This window comes from Pinus tabuliformis, chromosome 4_1, assembly GCF_031772625.1.
Source record: "Pinus tabuliformis cultivar Carrire ecotype Pingquan chromosome 4_1, CPIR1, whole genome shotgun sequence".
Taxonomy (NCBI): Eukaryota; Viridiplantae; Streptophyta; class Pinopsida; order Pinales; family Pinaceae; genus Pinus; species Pinus tabuliformis.
The window spans coordinates 315,802,644-315,823,892 of NC_142303.1; positions in this window are offsets into that span (position 1 = coordinate 315,802,644).

The window sequence follows — 21,249 nt, forward strand, 5'->3', positions numbered from 1 at the left end:
ATATCTATAATATCATCTATATTTTCATCCGGTCTGGTTATCGAGAGTTATGTTTATATCGGCCCCGCTCCTCTGTAATCGTCGATTATGATATCACGATTCAACTTGGGTCGTCGATCTGTGTGCTTGATCGACGGTCCTCATTGACCCCGTTGATCGCAGTCGCATATACCATGTGGTCTCTACCGATAACCTCCCTTTGCCATCGCCGATTGTGATTTGCCGATCAGATCTGGACCGTTGATCGGCCAGATCCGACGGCTCCAATGCAAAGTTTCTTTAAGCCTCCAATAAGCCTTATTTCACTGATTTCTTCATGTTTTTTCCTCACGATAGGGTAATCCGAATTTTGAAAAGTTTTTCTCATGTGATAGTTTCGAGTGTTTGAAGACTTAGAGGGTTTTCTAGGATCCATTTGGATCACCCAAGAAGGTCAATGATGAAAATGAGGATATCCCAACTCAACACAAAGCAGAAAGTGTCATGTTCAAGAGTGAGCTTTTGACACAACTGATAGAATTTCCCATTTTCCCCCACCATTTCTGGCAGGTACCCCAATTATTTTTTATCGTAAGCTTGAAGGGGATAGCATGTTTGTTATAGACATTTTTGTGCCTTACAGCATAGAGCATGAAATGTCAATAATCTAAGGGATCCAAAGTCCCTAAACATGTTGTTCTTACCCTTAGAGGAACAAGGTCATCAAACCACAGCACTGCAAATCAGTTCTCCACTGAAAAACACTCAAAAACAGGTCAGTTTTGGATCATTGCAGCTGCTCCACTAGGCATCTGCGCTGCATAGCAGGTACAACAAAGGCTACCTGCGTTGCATAGCAAGTAGAACAAAGGCTACCTGCGTTGGGCGTACTTGGACATGTGGAGGAATCTTTTTCTCAAAGTGCCAGTGCCCAGGAAGCTTCTAAAAAGACACTTGATGATAAGATTTGCCTAATGATGAGTTAAGAGCTTCTAAGACTCCAAGTGGAAGACAGAAACTCCGAGTGAAGAACTGAAGAACAACTGGAGTTGAAGAGGACAACAAGTCACACATCAAGCTGACTTATCTTCACTCCAAAACTCTATATAAGGATCTCATCCCATGGGATCTGAGAAGGCCGGAATTTTGTGCAAAGAATTGTTGTTGGTTTACAGTTGTGAGCATTGGGTGATTGCTTGAGGGAGGTGAAGAAGAGATTTCTCTCCGTCGGGAAGGTGATGCTGGATTGGACCTCTCATGGTTGTATCACCGCCTGAACCTTACTTCCATATATTAATAAAGCATTTGAGGTTCTTCTATTCGCATGTGTTTCAATGATGTATTGTCTTACTTGCGTATTTGATTTATGCTAATCCTTGAATCGATTATGAATGCATGCCTCTTGTAGTTTCCTTTTCTTGTCTTATTTGCAGGATCTCGTGTAGCTGGGCCCATGAAAAGACTTGGATATGGGAGCAAGTGGCAAACGAAGGAGATTGGATCGACCATTTGCGCAAGACATCGGTAAGTGGATCTCTTCCTTCTATCTCTTGCATGTCATAAAAAAGAAACTTTAGATAGCTTTGCTTTCAGCTGTTGCTAAGGAACTGTCACCCTTAGAGTGGGTTAGGGTCATTCCGAGTTGGATACTCTCCCCCACAACAGACTGGCGACTCCGCTGGGGAGCGTGTCTTGTTGGTAGCTTGTGTTTCTTGCTATTATTTCTTAAACAAAAGAGTACCGAATCGAACTGCATGCGAGTCCTTCAAATGCAAAGTAGAGGGCAGCTACTCTAGCCCAGTGCTGGGCCTGTTTATGATTTGAAGAGCAGATCCACAAGGACTCTTTTTAGCTCTTTGTGATAGTGTTCATCTTCCTTTAATCATCCTCTAGTGTATACTTGGCTGACAGCCTCTGATTTGGCCAAAAACCGCTCATTTTTTAGCAAACTGTGACCCGGAATCTGAGAGAGACGTGACTTGTCTCATCAGTGCAGCTGCCACAAAGGCTACCTGCACTGCAACGCAGGTCCCGAAGGGGCTACCTGCGCTGCATCTCAGATTGACAGTGCAGCACCTGCGCTGATCCAGTTTTGCCTTGTGCAACTGGGATTCCCCACTGTTTGTTGCCCAGTTTTCAGTATTGTTTTTGCAGCCTGTTGTCAACCTGTATACCCAGCTGAAACCACTTCTCTTTGCCTTCATTCTGCCTCAGTTGTATGAAGAAACCGTGATTGTTCTTATTGTATTTCTTGCTGTCATTCACAGTTTCCCATAGCGAAAGTGAACTAGTCTTGCTATGACCTCTTGAATCTAGACCTGTGAGAAAGTGTCGTTGTGATTCTAAGAGTTAGTTTATTGTTGTTCATAGCTGCTTGAGCATTTTCTTTCGTTATATGGTTCGAATTTCAGTATTTCTTGTGTTGAAACGAGTGAATCTTAAGGTGTTCTTTTGATTGTTGGACAAACACTTGTTGCGTTCGCTTGAAATTGAATTCGAAATTATACAACAGCTTTCTTTTTGTAATACATCAACATTAAGGAAGAAGAAAAGAAATACTTGCATTGTGCATGTGCATTTTGACAGTTTGCATGTCGATTTAGGAAAAGTGCATCAGTGTGTGCTCTATGATCTGTTTGAAAAGATGATGTCTTTCTTTTCCTTCAGTAGTTAAGGTTTTCATAAGTTGAAAGAATTGAAAAATCTTGCTTATCATTCTTAGACTGCATTTAGGAGTTGTATCATACATCACGTGGTGATCCGTAAAGGCAAACTGCTAAGCAAGATCAACCTAAAAAGAACTGAATTTATCTAACAATGCTTTGAAACATAACGAAACACAGTAGAGGTCTAGGTAGAGACGTGAACCGGCGTCGTTAAACATAGTGACTGTTGATCTCCACGAAGGTGGGTGATTCCTCCTGAGGGACGATAGCACTAATACGGACTTGTGCCCCCGCGTACCGTCGCGTATATTGGGGGACCCCTATAGGAACAAAGCCTTTATCCATAGGAAGCCGTGTCGGCCGCCCTACTGATCGCGATGCAGTGAACACAGCATTCACGAAGATCGACCACTCGTACCGTAAAACGTATTCTGTGGTTTCACGAAAGGTTTGGCACACCCTTGCCTAGAACTCCAGAGTAGTTTCTTTTGGCCTTTTTCAAACTCTATAACTGAAAAAGTCCATCCGAGCATTTGTCACTTCGGGCTCGTTAATACATCGAAGGAGACTAGAGTCATCTTTAACTTTTTCTCGACTCTTAAAAAGTGAAAAAGCAAGTTGTGTCTTAAAAAGCGTCGTCATATAAAATTCATTCTAAACGGAACATAATCACCCCTTATTCCTACGTTGATCTTAAGGTTGAAAACATGGAACACACCAACCAAGGGATTCCATAGCATGGGACCCCTAGCCCTTTCTCCTCTTGGGGAGAAGTTGGTGCGCCCCACATGGCCACATTGTCGCTTCCAGGACTGACAATTGGCCTGCCAGTTTGGCTATTCTCGACCACTGTAGTTCAGACCACCACAGTTCCTGAACAGTCGATTCAACAGTTAGACCAGTCTAGAGCTACCCTCCAGCCTTCCACTTCTTATGAGCCTTCCTCCGATCCTTCTTCTTCGAAAGGTCAAGCCGCCAAAAGCGAAGCTCCCATAGAAAAGAAGAAGGAAAAGAAGAAGAAAGAAAAGAAGCAAAAGGAGCCAAAGGCGCCTGGGGGCAAGCAAAAGGCATCTAACGAAAACCCACACACAGCACGGACCAGGCCCAAATCACCATGTGTCATATGTAGAGGAGACCACCTCCACCGTGATTGTCCCAGTATTCCCCGGATACTAAGGGACTGGTCCCCTCGTTTGCACGATTCGGAAGCGTCAACCTCTGACAACTAGGTTGAATGCTTACCGTCGACCAACGAAAGTGAAGGTCGCAGACGACGAAGAGGGATGAGATTCCCCTGCGAACTGTGTGAAGGCGATCACACCCTTCGCCGTTGTCCCTTTTTAGACAAGGCAAAGAGAGTTTTGGAAGATCAACCGGTGGCACCGGTGCTACTTCCTCCTGGATATCAAAAACTCGCGCCAGGTTCTTCGTTGGTCGAAAATACAGCTGTCTTGCTCAGAGGGCCAGCTGAAGTGTCAGTCACTGAAAGTGAACCTACTGAATCCAGACCGGACGAAAGTCCAAAGGTCGAAACGGCAGTTGACCCGGTTCTCCCTTCAGCAGTTTCATCTTCAAACACCACAGTCACTGAGGATTCATCTTCAGTTGACACCCTCGCCGAAGAGAATAAGGATGACACCGTCCATATTCTTTTCGTCAACTCTGATTCTGATGAGCATCTGGGCAAAGCGCCCACTCCTTTATCGCAGGAAGGAGCATCGTCAGGATCATATCCAGCCGTATATTCGGTCCCACCACCAAGCAACCTAGTTGCGTCCTTTGATTGGAACCAACTAGGCAGACCCCGGTTACCAGCCAGTATACCATTTAGAATTATAGTCCAAATATACAAAATGGTGATGGCTGGAACTATCATTGATGAAGGGGCGTCTGTGAGTATCCTGTCCTCTATTGCTTGGAAAGCACTGGGTGGCCCGGCTCTTTTGCCCGAGACAAGGCGTCTCTCGGGTTTTGACAGGGGAACCAGTCGACCATTAGGGATTCTACCTAATGTGCCTATTACCTTGAAAGGGAAGGTCGTCAAGATGAATTTGATGGTCGTCCAAGGACCCTTGGATTATAACCTACTCCTTGGACGGGACTACATATATTGCATGGAAGCAATAGTCTCCTCACTCTTTCGAATAATGTGTTTTCCATACGAAGGAAGAATGGTCAAGCTCGTAGACCAACTTTCATTTCCGGGATCACGCATCGCAAATAGTCACATACCTATCCTGAATGGTCTATTTGATCAAGAAAGGTCTCTACCTCCGGTGCTTCTTCCTGATGAGCGTGAGTGATTCGGGAAAGGAAGGCCGGAACCCAGGGGGCATGCGTCCTGGTCTGCTCTGGAGGCAGAAAAAACCTTGGGTGTAAAGTAGAATTTCCGCGGGAGAATATGACTAGTCCGTACCCCATCCCCCCCTTAATCTTTGAGAATCTTCCTCTGAGCCATCTTCATGGAGAAGAAGGACAAGAAGACAAAGAGAGAGATGGGCTCTCAGAAGGGGTAATTGGGATTGGGGTTGTTCTAGAATAAGATTCTTTTGTTAAAGTTATGTGGGAGGACGGGGGCCCGTTACTCACCTTTGTCTAAATAAGTAGGCTCTGCCAAAGAAGGGGATCTGTTTGCGGCAGCAAGTAGTAACCATCTTTGGATAAAAGGCAAGCCTCACCCATTAAAACAAATGTTTTAGAGGATAAGTAGGGGCAGCCTCCAAAGAAAGAGATTCTATTGCTGCAACAAATTGTAACCATCTTTGTGTATCCTAATGATAGACATCGCCGAAGAAAGAGTTTCCTTTGCGCCAGCAAATAAAACCAATCTTTGGGTAACCTGAAAGAGGTAAGCCTCCCTCAAACCCACCAATGTTTTGTCTATTGAGAAGTGTTCTTCTCTTGTCGCAAAGATCAGTTAAAAACTGGGCTGACGAGAAGACAAGTACCGCGTAAGACCCGCTAAAAATAACGAGAAGACAAGTATCGTTAACATTAGGACTGACAAGACGACAAGTAGATGAGAACACCCAAAGAAAAACAGAAGTGGAGGAGAGGAGGGGCAACCTTGAAATTATACTTTATACCTGGGGGCATGCAAACCTCTTGGAATGCAAGCACGGGCGGCTATTTTGTTTTTTGTTTTTTAGGTCCTCCCTTTAAACCTGTAGGTCTAACCCGTTAAACTCGTAGGATTAGCCGATACCCAGCTTGCATAAAAAGAGGGTATGGGGCAAAGCGCAGGAAGATGAAGCTCTTTAAAAAATAGGAATCTTCCATGAGACCTTACTACTTTATGACTGGTAAAAACGAGCAGTTTTGGCAAAGTTCATGCTCGTTAAAAAATAAACGCAAAACCGAGCAGTTTTCGCAAGAGTTCATGCTCGTTAAAAAATAAACACACATGTGAGCAGGCTTCCCCCCAGTGTTCAAGCTCATTCAGAAAAAATGAACCGGTAAATAACCATTTGAGACCGTAAATTCATTAGCCATAAAAGCCTTGGTCGTGTTTGTGCACCGTCACCTCCACTTTTCCTTTGGCTGATCATTCACATCCACTTGATTGTTTACCTATTTTGAGGAACAGCTACGAAGAGTGATCCCATTTAGCCATCCTTGTAATACTGCCGTGATTGGAAAATTCCAACCTGTACCTGGAATCTGCTGCTATCCCTGTTTATCACTCGTTCCTCAAAATACGAGTCTTCTTTGAGCTCTTTTCACTGACTCGTAAAAAATGAAAAGTTTGCCGAGTTTTGGCCTTCCAGCTCGTTAAAAGGACCGGAAGAGCTATCCCTCCTCTAGATTTTAATCTTTTTGGACCTGGGAGATTATTGCACAAAAAGATCGAGCGCTTGTCTGGTTCGGCTCGATAAAGATATCGAACATTCATCCCTTCTGTATTGTTTTATACTTTTTCAGACTTAAGGGATTAGATGACGAAAAAGGACCCCTGGAGTCTACTTTATGTACCCTTTTCAGACTCTCTAAAAATGAAAAGGACCGAGTTGTCTTTGTCGCTGGGCTCGTTAAAAATGTTAGATAGCGACAAACTTGTCTTTAGACAAGAACGAGTTTCCCTATCGCTAGGCTCGTTAAAACATAGCGATGGGCTTGCCCGAAGGGCAGGTTATAGATCAAGCATATGTTATCCTCCTCAAGCTTGACAAAAATAAAGAGGTACTGGTCAGCAATGACTGGGGAAAAATTGGGAAGAACCTCAAAGCTTAATGGTAGCAAGTCGCTCTTGAACATGACACTTTTGGCCTCCGTAAATATCGGGTTGGGTTATTATCATTCACCGGTCCCTTCACCATGGTCTCGCCATACCATCCATACATGGGGTAATGCTACCGATCCATCACATCAGTGTCGTTATATGTTCAAGATATGTCATTCAGAAAGTGTCAACTGGGTCCCATCCACTACCATACATCATCTTTCATCCTTCCATGACCGCCACCCTGAATCATATTTCACAGATCGTTTTCACCATCATCACTAGCTCCGTTCCGTGTCACTGATGTGGGATTCATTAAGGCCCTCCTTTGACGGATCACTTCTTGTCGACATCAGCTCATTATCCAAGAAGTTGATCTAGGAACACCCCCTCAGTACTTTGAAGCTTGCATGCCTCAATGGCAAGTTTCTCACTTCCGGCGATAGGTACACATTAATGACCTTCGACCGGGAGACTTTGCGTGGTGTTCGACGTCAGATCCTATATTCACGCCACGTGAATTGTGCTGCAGTACCTTGAGGGTCATCATCATTATCGGTGATTCCTCTCGCGCTTGTTAACAGTTTACATTATTGACTGGTAATCAAGCGATGTCTTTCCATGTTCGACTTCAAGAAATTCTCACATGGATCGACTTGTACTAGAGTGAAGATCGGACAAGTTTGAAGACCCCGGATCTAGTTTCATCCATCCGGGCTGCGATATATATTCAGGAGATAAAAACATAGACATGTGCAGCAGATGAGCATCCTACTAAAAGGATGATAATTAAAAGCAGAGAATTATCCGTCTCTTATCAGACGATCGTCTGTTTATGTACGGCAAATGTATTTATAAAGCTGATCATGGGAAATGCCCGCATCAGCTAGATCATGAAAAGAAAATATGAAAAGATAATGTATTGTATTGTATTTTGTTACAGGTCACCTCCCAGCGATTGAATGAACTTCGGATCCTCCTAATAAAGCATTTCACCCGATAAACGACCTCATACTTTAGGGGGCAACTGTTATAGACATTTTTGTGCCTTACAGCATAGAGCATGAAATGTCAATAATCTAAGGGATCCAAAGTCCCTAAACATGTTGTTCTTACCCTTAGAGGAACAAGGTCATCAAACCACAGCACTGCAAATCAGTTCTCCACTGAAAAACACTCAAAAACAGGTCAGTTTTGGATCATTGCAGCTGCTCCACTAGGCATCTGCGCTGCATAGTAGGTACAACAAAGGCTACCTGCGTTGCATAGCAAGTAGAACAAAGGCTACCTGCGTTGGGCGTACTTGGACATGTGGAGGAATCTTTTTCTCAAAGTGCTAGTGCCCAGGAAGCTTCTAAAAAGACACTTGATGATAAGATTCGCCTAATGATGAGTTAAGAGCTTCTAAGACTCCAAGTGGAAGACAGAAACTCCGAGTGAAGAACTGAAGAACAACTGGAGTTGAAGAGGACAACAAGTCACACATCAAGCTGACTTATCTTCACTCCAAAACTCTATATAAGGATCTCATCCCATGGGATCTGAGAAGGCCGGAATTTTGTGCAAAGAATTGTTGTTGGTTTACAGTTGTGAGCATTGGGTGATTGCTTGAGGGAGGTGAAGAAGAGATTTCTCTCCGTCGGGAAGGTGATGCTGGATTGGACCTCTCATGGTTGTATCACCGCCTGAACCTTACTTCCATATATTAATAAAGCATTTGAGGTTCTTCTATTCGCATGTGTTTCAATGATGTATTGTCTTACTTGCATATTTGATTTATGTTAATCCTTGAATCAATTATGAATGCATGCCTCTTGTAGTTTCCTTTTCTTGTCTTATTTGCAGGATCTCGTGTAGTTGGGCCCGTGAAAAGACTTGGATCTGGGAGCAAGCGGCAAACGAAGGAGATTGGATCGACCATTTGCGCAAGACATCGGTAAGTGGATCTCTTCCTTCTATCTCTTGCATGTCATAAAGAAGAAACTTTAGATAGCTTTGCTTTCAGCTGTTGCTAAGGAACTGTCACCCTTAGAGTGGGTTAGGGTCATTCCGAGTTGGATACTTTCCCCCACAACAATGTTCTTGCACTGTAAGTTCATCCTTCGAACAAATCTAACCTAGTAAGTTTAATGATCCCTAGGAAGGAGAAGCTCATGTCCATCATGGTGACGAATCCAATGTCATTTAATGTTTTAACAAGTCTGACAACGGTGTAACTCGGTATCTTTTTCATCTTTAGAGAGTTTGAAAAAGAAACAAAAAATAAAACTCCACATGGTCCCTTTTCATACATTTGCGTCTGTCAAGCCCGAAAAAGTAGAAAATGATACTTGAGAGAACCGCTTGACCATTTCAATCAAGGAGTACCTTTTTCGTAAATAGTTTATCCCAACCCAAAAAATGGGTAAACGTATACTGGGTAAACGATGTTTCGCAGCCTTTAACGAGTTCAAAACAACAAGAGCTCAACAGTATTTTCATTTTTAAACAGTCGGAAAAGAGTTTAAAATCAAACCCCCCATTTTTATTCTCTTTTATGAGTCAAAAAGGGAAAAATACTCGACGATCTTTTCATTTGAGTTTTACAAGTCGAGAAAAGAACTTAAATGTGACTCGAGTACCATCATCAATAATCTGTCACCTGTCATTGCACAAAACGTAAATGCATTATCCAATTTCTGAGGAAAAATAGCTTAAAAATACTTTAAAAACCCTAATAGTCCATGAAAAATGAATAAAAGGAGGAAAAAGTAATTAATTTTTACCATTTTACCATTTTACCTTGTGTGAAGAACTTTTCACCCATTTGTGCCCTAGATTTTTAGGAGCAAGTTGCGGGAGATTCTGGAGGTCATTCAATGATCTGTCAGTTGTAGGTAAGAGTCGAGACCTTTAGCTTCATTTTCATGCTTGTTTTCCCTGTTTTTAACCGGTTTTTAGATTTCTTGAGGAGGATTTAGCAAAAAAAATCACCATCGATCGGCGCAATTTCTAGGCATGGAATCGCGCTGATCGGGGTTATTAACATAGTCAAATGCGTCGTCGGCACTACTGTTTTTAAAACAGTCAGGCCGACGCAGTGAACACAAAATTTTCAAGTTTTTGCTCAATTTCTCTGATTTGATCCAAATTTCTCTAGCCAAGAATGATTATTGACTTTATTTTATGGTTTTTTCTGGGAAAACATCACGAGAAATGGTTTATTGGAAGGAACGTGATCATGAGGACATTGGCACGCAAGCAATGGTAGACCCAAATTGCTTGAATTCCCTAAGGAACTGTGGGCTCCTCAAATTCTTCCTCACACCAGGTCTGCAAGCTCAACCTGAATTGCTACAGTATCTGATCAGTCTCTGGGATGTCAATCGGGAAGTTTTTATGATCCGGGACCAAGAACTGGAGTTGGAAACTTCCGACATTTATTTCATCACAAGACTATCCCAAATAGGGGAACCAGTGAATATGTATGGGTCCAGGCCTATTGGGGCAAGTGTGAACATGTTGCTCACAAAACACTTCCCGAAAGCACTAAAATCGAAGAGCGGCAAGATAAATATCATGAGTGTTCAGGATCTTGTGCTAAAAGTGTTGTTGTTGATTGTCAACAGAGTGGCTGGGTCTCAAGCATAGCATGAGTCCAACAAGTTGAAGTTCCAGTATGCTATCGACTGTATGGCGCCGACTATCTTCAACTGGGCAGAAGCCATGAAGGTAAACATGAAGCGCTAGTTATCAAAAGCCAAGGCGGGAAACCTGAAGTAGTTCTGCTACGGTTTCATTCTAGTGACCTTCTTTTTGGAGCAAGTCCCACTATTTCACTACCACCTTGCTGAGGTGGAACCATCATTACCATGAGACCGACGGATGGTCCATTGGAGTGCATTAATGCCTAGGATTACCGGGGGCCAGTAGATGTCATATAAGCCTGCCTTCTTCTCGTGGCTATGGCGACAGTTGATCGTAGTAGAGGATTGGCCCTATAGTGGTACCGACTTCTGCGGCGATCCAGATATGTCACTCCCAGAGGGAGAGGATTATGACGATGGAGGTAAAAACAAACAATTTTAATTTTGTGATTTTTTATTGTTTTTGAAATACATGCATTCATGACATTTCGATTTTGTAAATGCAGATGTAGGACCAGAGTGTCCTGCCAGGATGTCCCCAATTGCCAGGCATGTTGCTCGGCAGTTTTATATCGCTCATTATTATGAAGGAAGCGATAATGAAGAGGAGATCGTGTAGAACCTCAAGGGATTGACCCACGGTATCCCAGAGCATGCTAGGGTGGGTGACATCCCACGCCAGTATCAGAGGAACACAGTGGGGGTATCATACCGGATCTACCGACTGCTGACTCGTGTAGTGTGAGCAATTACGTGCTAACATGAGCACCATGCCAATTAGTTCATAGGTCTAGCATTCTACATTTTTTAGGCCTATGAGCCACGGATGTATTTGAATGCATATATCATTTTTTGGGGTTTTGATGTATGACAAACATTATTGACATATATATATATGCTATATTTCTTTGTTTACTATGGTACAAATGTTTTGTTTTTTATTTTTACATGTTTCACAAATGTCTATCCAACACATAATTAGCTAATGCATCTGTTAATGTATTCATTTGTCTAGGAATATGATGATATGTAATGTAATCAAAATTTCTCTCCAATACACAAATAAACAAATACATTCTCAATATCTTAGGGTTTCTGATGGAATATTCCTCGTTGAGTTGAAGAACAAGAATTTGTGAATTAAGGTTGAAAACCAATTCCCGAATGTCAAGAACAATAGATTCTGACAACAATTTGATAACTGCATTGTACTCAGTAATGTTATTAGTTGTTCGACCTAAAAAAATACCTTGAAGATAAATCAACTCACCATGGGGGTCATAAATGGCCCATGCCACGGATGATAGATTCTGGGTACTACGGCAAGCACCATCAGCGAAACCGATGTGAGGAGACACAGACATCTGCAAAGCAGGTAGAAACATAATAAGCAGGAAAGCTGCTTGCAAAACAACACACCAAACCACACTGCACAAAAATGAATAACACACTATTGTACAAAAGTAGCCATGCAATATGACCTAGGCATAGTACTTTTTGAGAGAGTCCATGCTCGGACTCGAGTAATCAATCAACACAGATGAAAACCGAAGTTTTACCATTGACATGACGAGTAAGCATCGACTCGGACAAATAATAGAGTAGAACTCATATAAGGTTGTGCCCCCATGCCCCCTGGGCAAGGGAGGGTTACGAGTCATAAGATGACAACCCCATTGCAATAATGGGCAATTAGTAAAAACTCGAGGAGGGAGAAAAAACCTGAATCTATGAAGAGATAAAGGTGCCCCTAGTTGAAAGATCTTGACAATGTCAAGAGGCAACAAGGAAGAGAACTGCTCAAAACACATAGACATGATCATCGAGATAGAACCAAGCCACGGGGATCAAGAATACGCATCGAGAGATGTTCTCAAAATAGAGAAATCAGAGGATACCGAAGGTGAAGCCAAAACAATCTCCACATAATTAATTTCGGCAGGGCTTAACGGCATAACCTTGCCCCATGTATCAACAAGATCTGGTGAGAGAATGACCCAAGGATTAGACTTGACCGAGATCACGTTGATAGAGGCAACATGAGGAGGTGGGAGCAGAAAAATACCCATCAAGGCAAGATCTTTAAGAGTCCTGCCCCCACACTCTCATAAGGAGCACCGGTGTGCTTTACATAAGGAACATTGCCATCCAAGGAGGAAGAGGCAAAGAAGGACAGTTGGTCGACTGTGACTATCTTCCCTTGATGGGGAAAACAAATCACACGGAAAAGGGAGGAGGCTACAGCATGCATGGAACATTTCCAACTCCGTCCGAGTAGAATATTATAGTTAATATTCGTGTCAATGATCTCTACTTTGACGCGTACTGTCTTTCCGTCCAAAGTGATGGCAAGGTTGGGAAGGACACCGAATGGTCATGAATCACGTTCGTCAAAAGCTTCCAAAGTGTTATGGGACTAGTTCAAAGTAGGAGAACCAATTGCCTTCCAACAAGCAACAGACATGATGCATGTAGAATCACCTTCATCGATGACGATCCTATGAATGGTTTTCTCATTTATGATCACCTGAATGAGAAAGGCAATCTGATGAATTAATCGCAAAACGTGGTTTTCCAGGTCAAAATAAATGAGATTAGATTCATTTGGATCAATACCCCCAATAGCCCACAGTAATGATTTCCACTGAGAAGGACCGCTTTGAAGGACCTCAAGAGCAGACATAGCTGATGGCGCTTGAGCCAACTCTTCAACAATGTTATAATGTTGAGCGGCTTGAGCATTTGGATTGTATGAGGATTTTCATAGCACACCTCGAGAAGGTAGTCGAATGGCGGAATCGGGATCAGATCGCTCTATATGGAGAGGACCAGAACTAGACGGGGTAGAAGAAGAAGGGGTACCTTCTTTCTCTTTCCCTGCTGACGGGGTAGGAGTTTGATAATCTTTTGACCTGGTAGCCAGTTAAATGGTGTATTCATCATGAACACTTGTGAACCTGAGGAAGTGGATCACTGAGGCTGGTCTACCATTTGGGTCTGCTGGGACGAAAAGGGCTCTTTTGGGATAGCTGGGGTCCCTTTGAGAAAATTACTAACTTCGGATCGTCTGGGACAATACTTAGTATAGTGATCCTCCTCACAGATGAGGCAGGGATATTTGGGCTTCCGTTAGGAAGCATCACCAATAGACAACTTAGGAAGGCCCTATTTCGGGGTATCGGCTTTACCTTTGCCTTTGCCTTTCTTCTTACCTTTAGAGGATTTGTCTGTTGCAGTAGAATAGACAGTGTGAACCTATGAGCTTTTACCAGGGCCCTTATGAATTACGAGAGGAATCATTGGAAGCAGTGTTGGATACCGACTTCTGTTTGGAAGAAGATTTTGTAGGGGTTTGAGTCACTGAACCAATTACTCCATCAACATGAGGTGTAGCCGGAGACTTAGATATCGTCAGATCAGATGATGGTCTGGGCGCATCGGGTAACATATCATATAACGTGCCAGATTATGAATAGACGAGGTCTAGATATTGGGCAAGCACGATGGCTTGTTCCTCAGTGACGCATCCACCCATAGCAATGTCCTCAGTAATTTTGTTAACGAATGATTTGGTGAACCACTTGGTCAACAACTGATCAGCAATTTCAAACTTAATCAAGCGACACCTATGTCTCCATTCATGGATGTGATCGGAGATGTGGGTTGCAGTGTCTTTCTTGAGTGACGTTAGCAGATGGGTGCCAGTTTCATAACGAACCGGCAACTGGAAATGTGTGAGAAAGGCCATGGCGAGAGTGTTAAAGTCATGATAGGTATTTTGAGGTAGCTCGATATACCACTTGGCTGTAGCACCTGTAAGAGTTCATTTAAAAAGCCTAAAACAAATGGAATCATCAATGTAGGAATTCGAGGAGCACCAGAGGTCATATGTCATCACGTGGGCTTGTGGATCCTCTTTCGCTTTTCCTTCAAACTTTGGAAAATCGCTCGGGATCTTGGATGGGACTGGAGGCCAATATGTCGAATGAAGAATCAGGTCATTCGTGAGCCTAGACACATCTGAAAATTCTAGTGTAGCCAAGAACAACAATTGGGTATTGAAAGGCATTTGAGGTTGATTAGCGGACCCGTCTGGCGGGACCCATCCCTGCTGGTAAGGATTTTGTCCCCATAGTGGAGGGTTTTGTCCATACAGCATTTGATTTTCCCCCCACTGTAGGTTACCTTTCTCGTAGGGAGGATTCTAACCTTGAAAGCCTTGAAATTGTCCAGCGATGGGCTGCTAAAAAGCAACACGTGGGTTAAAAGGTTGTTGACCCTGTTGGCCTTGGACATGTGGATTTTGCACCTGATGCCCATGAGCATAAGGGTTTTGAACCTGTTTCCCCTAAACAAAATGGTTTTGGACCTGCTACCCTTGGACGTAAGGATTTTTCACTTGTTGCCCTTGGACATAAGGATTTTGGACATGCTTCCCTTGGACAAAAGGATGTTGAACCTGTTGCCCTTGAACATAAGGATTTTGCGCCTGTTGCTGCAGGACTTGACCCTAACCTTGCCCTTGCAAACAGATCACAGATCAATACACCAGTATTGTTGACGTGGTTAAAACCCTCAAAGAGGGAAACAATCCATGACCTGAGCCAATGCGGCCACTTCAGGCAATTTCACCTTCTGATTCCATGGGTGAAAACAGGCGACGACGGACTACCGAAGATGTTCAAGGGGATAATTCCAAAGGAATACCCAGCTGATCGTACGGAATGTACGAACGTTTCAGTGATATCACAATAGGATCGAACAAAGGATTCGAAGGATAAACAACCAGTCCAAGCTGACCTTCAGAAGTCAGCGGACTCTTGGGAGTCTGGATAGGATTATGTGGAGATTCCGGGCCAATGTCAAAAAGTGACCCAGTATCTGAGGGAGGGGGAGGACGATATGACAAAGGTTGAATGCTCAGAACAATTCCAAGCTCGGCACCTTGGTCCTCAAGTGACTACGGCAATTCAGGAAAAGGCTCCTCAGACGATCTTTCATACAGAGGAGAGGAAGAGGAACGAAGTGAACCTAATGGTTCAGCGACGATGATTTTGTCTCAATTAACCAGAAAATAGAGATTGATTCCAAGGCTTTAAAATGTATTTAAAGGTATACTCACGATGTGGTCTAGAAAAAGACTAACAAGAATGTTATATGATCGTGGGCAACAATATTTTAAGACGCAAAAACAAACTGGTGCTCTTTCATGTTTTAAGAGTCGAGAAAGAAGCAAAGGTGACTCTATCACTTTCGATTTGAAACGAGCTCAAAAGGACAAGCGCTCGGATGCTCTTTTATATTTAGAGAGTCAAAAATATCAAAATGACTACTCAGGGTAGTCTAGGCAAAAAGGATTACCAGGTAACCGTGAACTGCAAAATACCTCCCAGCGAACCGAGAAGTACAGGCAGGCAATCTCCCCGAATGTTGTGTTTGGTGTATCACGTTTACAAGGTGGCAGACTCGGCTTCCTATGGATAAAGGATTGCAACCTAGTGGGGTCTCCCTTTATATATGTGACAGTATGGGGAGCACAAGTCCGTACTAGCATTGTCTAGTGCCGAAGCGAACGACAGCTGCTAGGTTTAAAGACGTCGGAACATGTCTCTAGCCTAGACCTTCTAAATGTGATCGTTAGGTTTCAAATGTGCCTTAGGTTAATTGAATACATTTTAAAGTTTATCTTGAAATTATGTCTTGGTTTTCAAGCCTTATCGATGTGACTCAAAAAACTCCTATATGCAGCTAAATGAGACAATACCCTTTCAATTCAATGAATTGTTTACACTAATGAGAGTAGAAAACAAAATTAATGCAACAAACAAGTAGTTAAAAGAAAATTGACCTTTTCACTACTTCACTTTTTGAAAACAAAATAATGAAAAACTCTTTCCAAATCCTATCTTTCTTATCAAACGCACTTTAAATAGTCCTTTCAATAATAAAGAGAATTCATTTCTTTTCCAATGCAAATGACGATGCAACTCTAGTCTTCAATGATGCTAGCTAATGTAGCATATTGATTAAGCAAACTAGAATTATGTATCTTTTCAATGAAATGATAAATTGAATCGTTCACAAACACTTCAATGAGAAATTTTCAACACAATCAACCCCAAGCAAATGCAAAGCACAAAAGAGAATTCCTTCCAATCTAATGATGCAAAGACTCAACCAAAAACAAGACAAGCAATGTGATCTATGCTAGAGAACAGACGCTTAATCAACAAAAGAAACTTTTCAAACTTGTTAAATGGAAATCAAAGCAACAAAAGGACTAAAAACGAAATCCAAGGAGCAACTTAACTATCAACTTGACTAGATGAGCACACCAACAAGTGAATGGATGATGACCTAGATTCCCTAGGGCTACAAACCATCCAAGGACTCAAGAAACCAAGTGAAGAAAAGGAAAACCAAACAAGCACATAAACCAAGCCAATGGAGCTTTCCAGTCAGGGAGAACATAGTCAAAACAAGCTAGACACACTTGTTATGATCTAGGGGAAACCCTGATCTTCACCTACAAGAATTGGCGCGACTGTCTAACTAACAACAAGCTCCAAAAGGGGGTCAGCGCGACTGTTTTTGAGAAACTCATGCTGATTGGAGCGACTATCACAAAAATAAACGCGCTGACTAAGGATTCAAGGAAAAAAATAAAAAAAAATCAAAAAATCAAAGGCTAAAACCAGACTTGCCACTATAAATTTCAGACTTAGAGCAGTAAACCGGGCAAAGTAGAGAAAACTAAAGGGAAATGCTGATACTAGAGAAATTCACACAAAACCAAAAAATGACAATCAATCAAACAGAAGGATTGGCTCCCCAACAGAGTCGTCAATTTGTGGTGCAGGTAAATTCTCAGTGCAGACACAAACAATTCCTTTAACCCGAGAGAGCAGTTCTAGCTACAAACAAACAATCTATGGAAAACTTCCTTAAGCTAGAATCAAATAAGAGCGCCTACCTCTTAGAACGCTATTCCTCTTGGTGATGATCCTTCTTCCTTACTCCAGCAACTTTTTGTTTCCTTCCTTCGAATACTTGAAACAAGCAAACAAACAGCAACAACAAATGTGATAGCATACAAATTGCATTCAGCCTACTTAACAGGTCAAGCAACATTAAGCCATCATATGTAAGATAACACTTCAATGTAGGAAATCAATCAATTGTTATATTCATATAAGTTCAGAAAGATATTACAACCAATGCCTTGACGTTTCTGGTCTCCTCTGACGTATCCGGGTTCCCACACTTATGCTAGCATCTCATGGATAGCCCCAACAATGGATGTTTTAAGGCCTCTTCCCTTTAGTCTCAAACCAAATCAAACACACTATTCTCCCTCAAACATAAACTAGAGAGCTATAAGCTATAGATGCCTCGCTGATTATTCAAGCTCCAAAAATACCAAGACTGAAACTAGTGAAGCTTGTAAAAGGAGGGGTTTATATAGCTTGGACAAAGGGGAGATGGTTTCTCTTATCATGGGAGAAGGCTTTATCTCTTGGGTTGGTTCCATCCTAATAGGGGAAAGGAGCCCAAACTGACTTCCTTGGCTCCATCTAGCCCAACTATTTACCAGACTTCCATTACGAAGCTTCTAGACCGGGAAGCTTTGACTCCATATTTAAAAAACTTGCCAAAAGAGGATCAGCGTGACTGAGAAAAGGCTCAGTAGCATTGTACGGTGCTAGTCCTGGTTTTAATCTCTGCAAATCAACGCAAGGAGGAAACTGGTCATTAGCGTAGGTCTTGTAAACTAGGGTAAAAGAAAGATTCTTGGGAAATGATGCAAAAGGGAATCATTCTGCTCCTGAAGAGGGACATAATGGGAGTTTCTTCATGATGGAAAAGCATATAGGGTTCACTGTAGAAGTCCTCCAGGATCGTGGAACGGGGAGTGCAGGGACAGTGACAAAATGTTGTGTAACAACAGCATCGGCATGTGCAACATTTGTGATCTAGAGCATTCCATGGGTCATTGCTCGGAGCTTCCCAAATTGAAATTTGTGCTTAAGGAATCAAGCGAGGAGGTTCAATCTTCCTACTTCATTGGATCCAGGAAGCCTTGGCAACCACGACCCCCAGGTATGTCTCAAGACTTCTCTTCTTTCAATTCATGGAATAATACATATAATGTTTAGTAATTTCCATGGCAGTACTCTGCTCCTCATCTGGCACAATATCCTTCACCTTGGAATCAGTGGTCTCTCTCATCACCTTTCCAATGCCCTCCGTCACAACCATATCCTTGGACTCATAATTGGAGAGGAAATTCCCTAAGACCAGTTCCTCTTGTAATACCAATACAACAACAGTTGCAGCTACCACATCTTCAAACACATGTTGCTACACCTTCTATACGACCCAAATTACCTATGCAACCTAACCCTAACTGAAACAATAAGGCGGCCCAGAACATTGAACCCTCGAATACCTTTCAGACTTATTGTATCACTCCTGTCAGGTATAAAAAAAATCCATCTTCAGTCGGGAAAAGTGGCTAACCCAAAACTCTCCCCTTTTATAACCGAAGAAGAAGGTGAGTCACCCAGGGGGGTCCTACATATCTTGAAGTTGTTGTCACACTTGTAACAGTTGATTTGGAAAGGATTGTTGCACCTGTAATAGCCAGTTCGAGTAAAGTTGATACACCTATAACAGTGAATTTGACTATAACAACTAAAGACCCTCCATATCCTCGAAGGCTAGCAAAAACTGGTATGACTTCACACCTGGAATCGCATTTTCTCAAGGAGTTGAGAAAATTACACATATGGATTCCTCTACTACAGGTTATCAAAGATGTGTCTGTTTATGCAAAAATAGTAAGGGATCTATGTGTTATAAAACCTAGAAGGAAGCCTAAGGACCCTGCTACTATTCATGTGATGGGAAAGTTTTCTGAGTTAATGATTGATCATCCCCTTTTAACCAAATACAATGATCCATGGAATCCTACTGTCACTGTTTACATCGATGGCAAGCCCATTACCAATACATTAATTGATTTAGGGGTAGCCATTAATGTAATGATGAAGGAGTTCTTCATCACCTTATGGTTACACTGACTAAGACACACCTACGGTGTTGGAACTAGTAGATAGGTCCCGTGTCAAACCTGAGGGGATGTTAGAAGACGTAGTGATTACAGTGGATTCTTAGCGATATCCTGCTGACTTCCTTATTTTACAAGCTAAATCAAACCTGGGGAGTCATCCTTTAATCTTAGGAAGGCCGTGGCTAGCCACTGCAGATGCATTCATAGGATGTAAGTTTAGATCTATGATGGTTTCTGATGGCCAAACCACCAAGAATCTTAGCCTTTATCCCCCAGCAAAACCAGATACGGATTCGAGAAACCCCTTGTGGGATGAATTTGAACCCGAGTCAGATCACTCATAGCCACTTCTCACCCTTGGGAAGGCACAGTACTTTAAGAATGAAATGGAAGATGATATCATAAGTCGTTTTATTAATAATTCACTTTCTGCTACTTCCATTGAAGACTCGGGGAGGAAGATGTTGTAGATGATTTGAGCCTTGAATAGATGAATACCGCTCCAAGTGTTAACAACAGTCCTACTGAAATAAAACCAGGAAAATATCTTAATGTTAATCCAAACTTGACTAATGAGCAAAACAGATTGTTGTTACAGCAGTTATAGAAATACAAAAAGGCATTTTCATGGGATTGTATAGATATGAAGGGTATCCATCCCAGCCTATGCACTCACCGCATCTATTTTCATGATGGTTGCAATCCAGTGAGACAACCGCAGCGACACATGAACCCTGTATTAAAGGAGGTAGTAAAAGGAGAATTGCAGAAACTTCTAAATGCCAACTTCATTTATCCCATTTCTAATAGTCAATGGGTATCTTCGCTTGTCATTGTCCCCAAAAAGAATGGAAAGTGGAGGGTCTGTGTGGATTATAGAGAACTTAACAAAGCCACTCAAAAGGACCATTTCCCCTTGCCATTTATAAACCAGGTCCTTGATACCCTGTCCAAAATAAATAAATAAAATAAAATAAAATAAATAAATAAATAAAATTCTCTCTTAGATGGGTTTAGTGGGTACAACCAAATACAAATTGCCCCGGAAGACCAAGATAAAATGAAATTTACCTGCCCTTGGGGAACTTTCGCATACAGGGTTCTTCCTTTTGGACTCTATAACGCGCCAACAACTTTCCAAAGGGAGATACTGCGAATTTTCTCAGATCTGTTAATGATTGTCTAGAAATTTTCATGGATGACTTTACACCCTACGGGAACACCTTCAAAACAACATTAGCTAATTTGGAAAAACTATTAGAACGATGTGAACAGACTAATGTACAAATAAATGTCACATGATGATGAATGAAGGGATCGTGCTGGGACATCTTATTCAGCTAACGGGATAAAAGTGGGCCATGCTAAGATAGAGGTAATCTTGAAAATTCCAATCCCCAAGACACAGAAAGAGGTGAGTAGTTTCTTGGGTCATGAAAGATACTATAGGAGGTTTATAGAAAAAATTCAAAGATTGCATCTCCTTTATTTTCTTTACTTATGAAAGATGCAAAGTTTGTATGGATAGGAAAATGTGAGCAAGCCTTTGCAAAATTAAAAGATTGTGTATCAGCAACTCTTGTTTTGCGGGGTCCAAACTAGAATATGTCATTCCATATAGATACAGATGCATTTGATACTGTTGTGGAGCTGTTTTGGACCAGCTGGAAGATAGGAAACCATGTG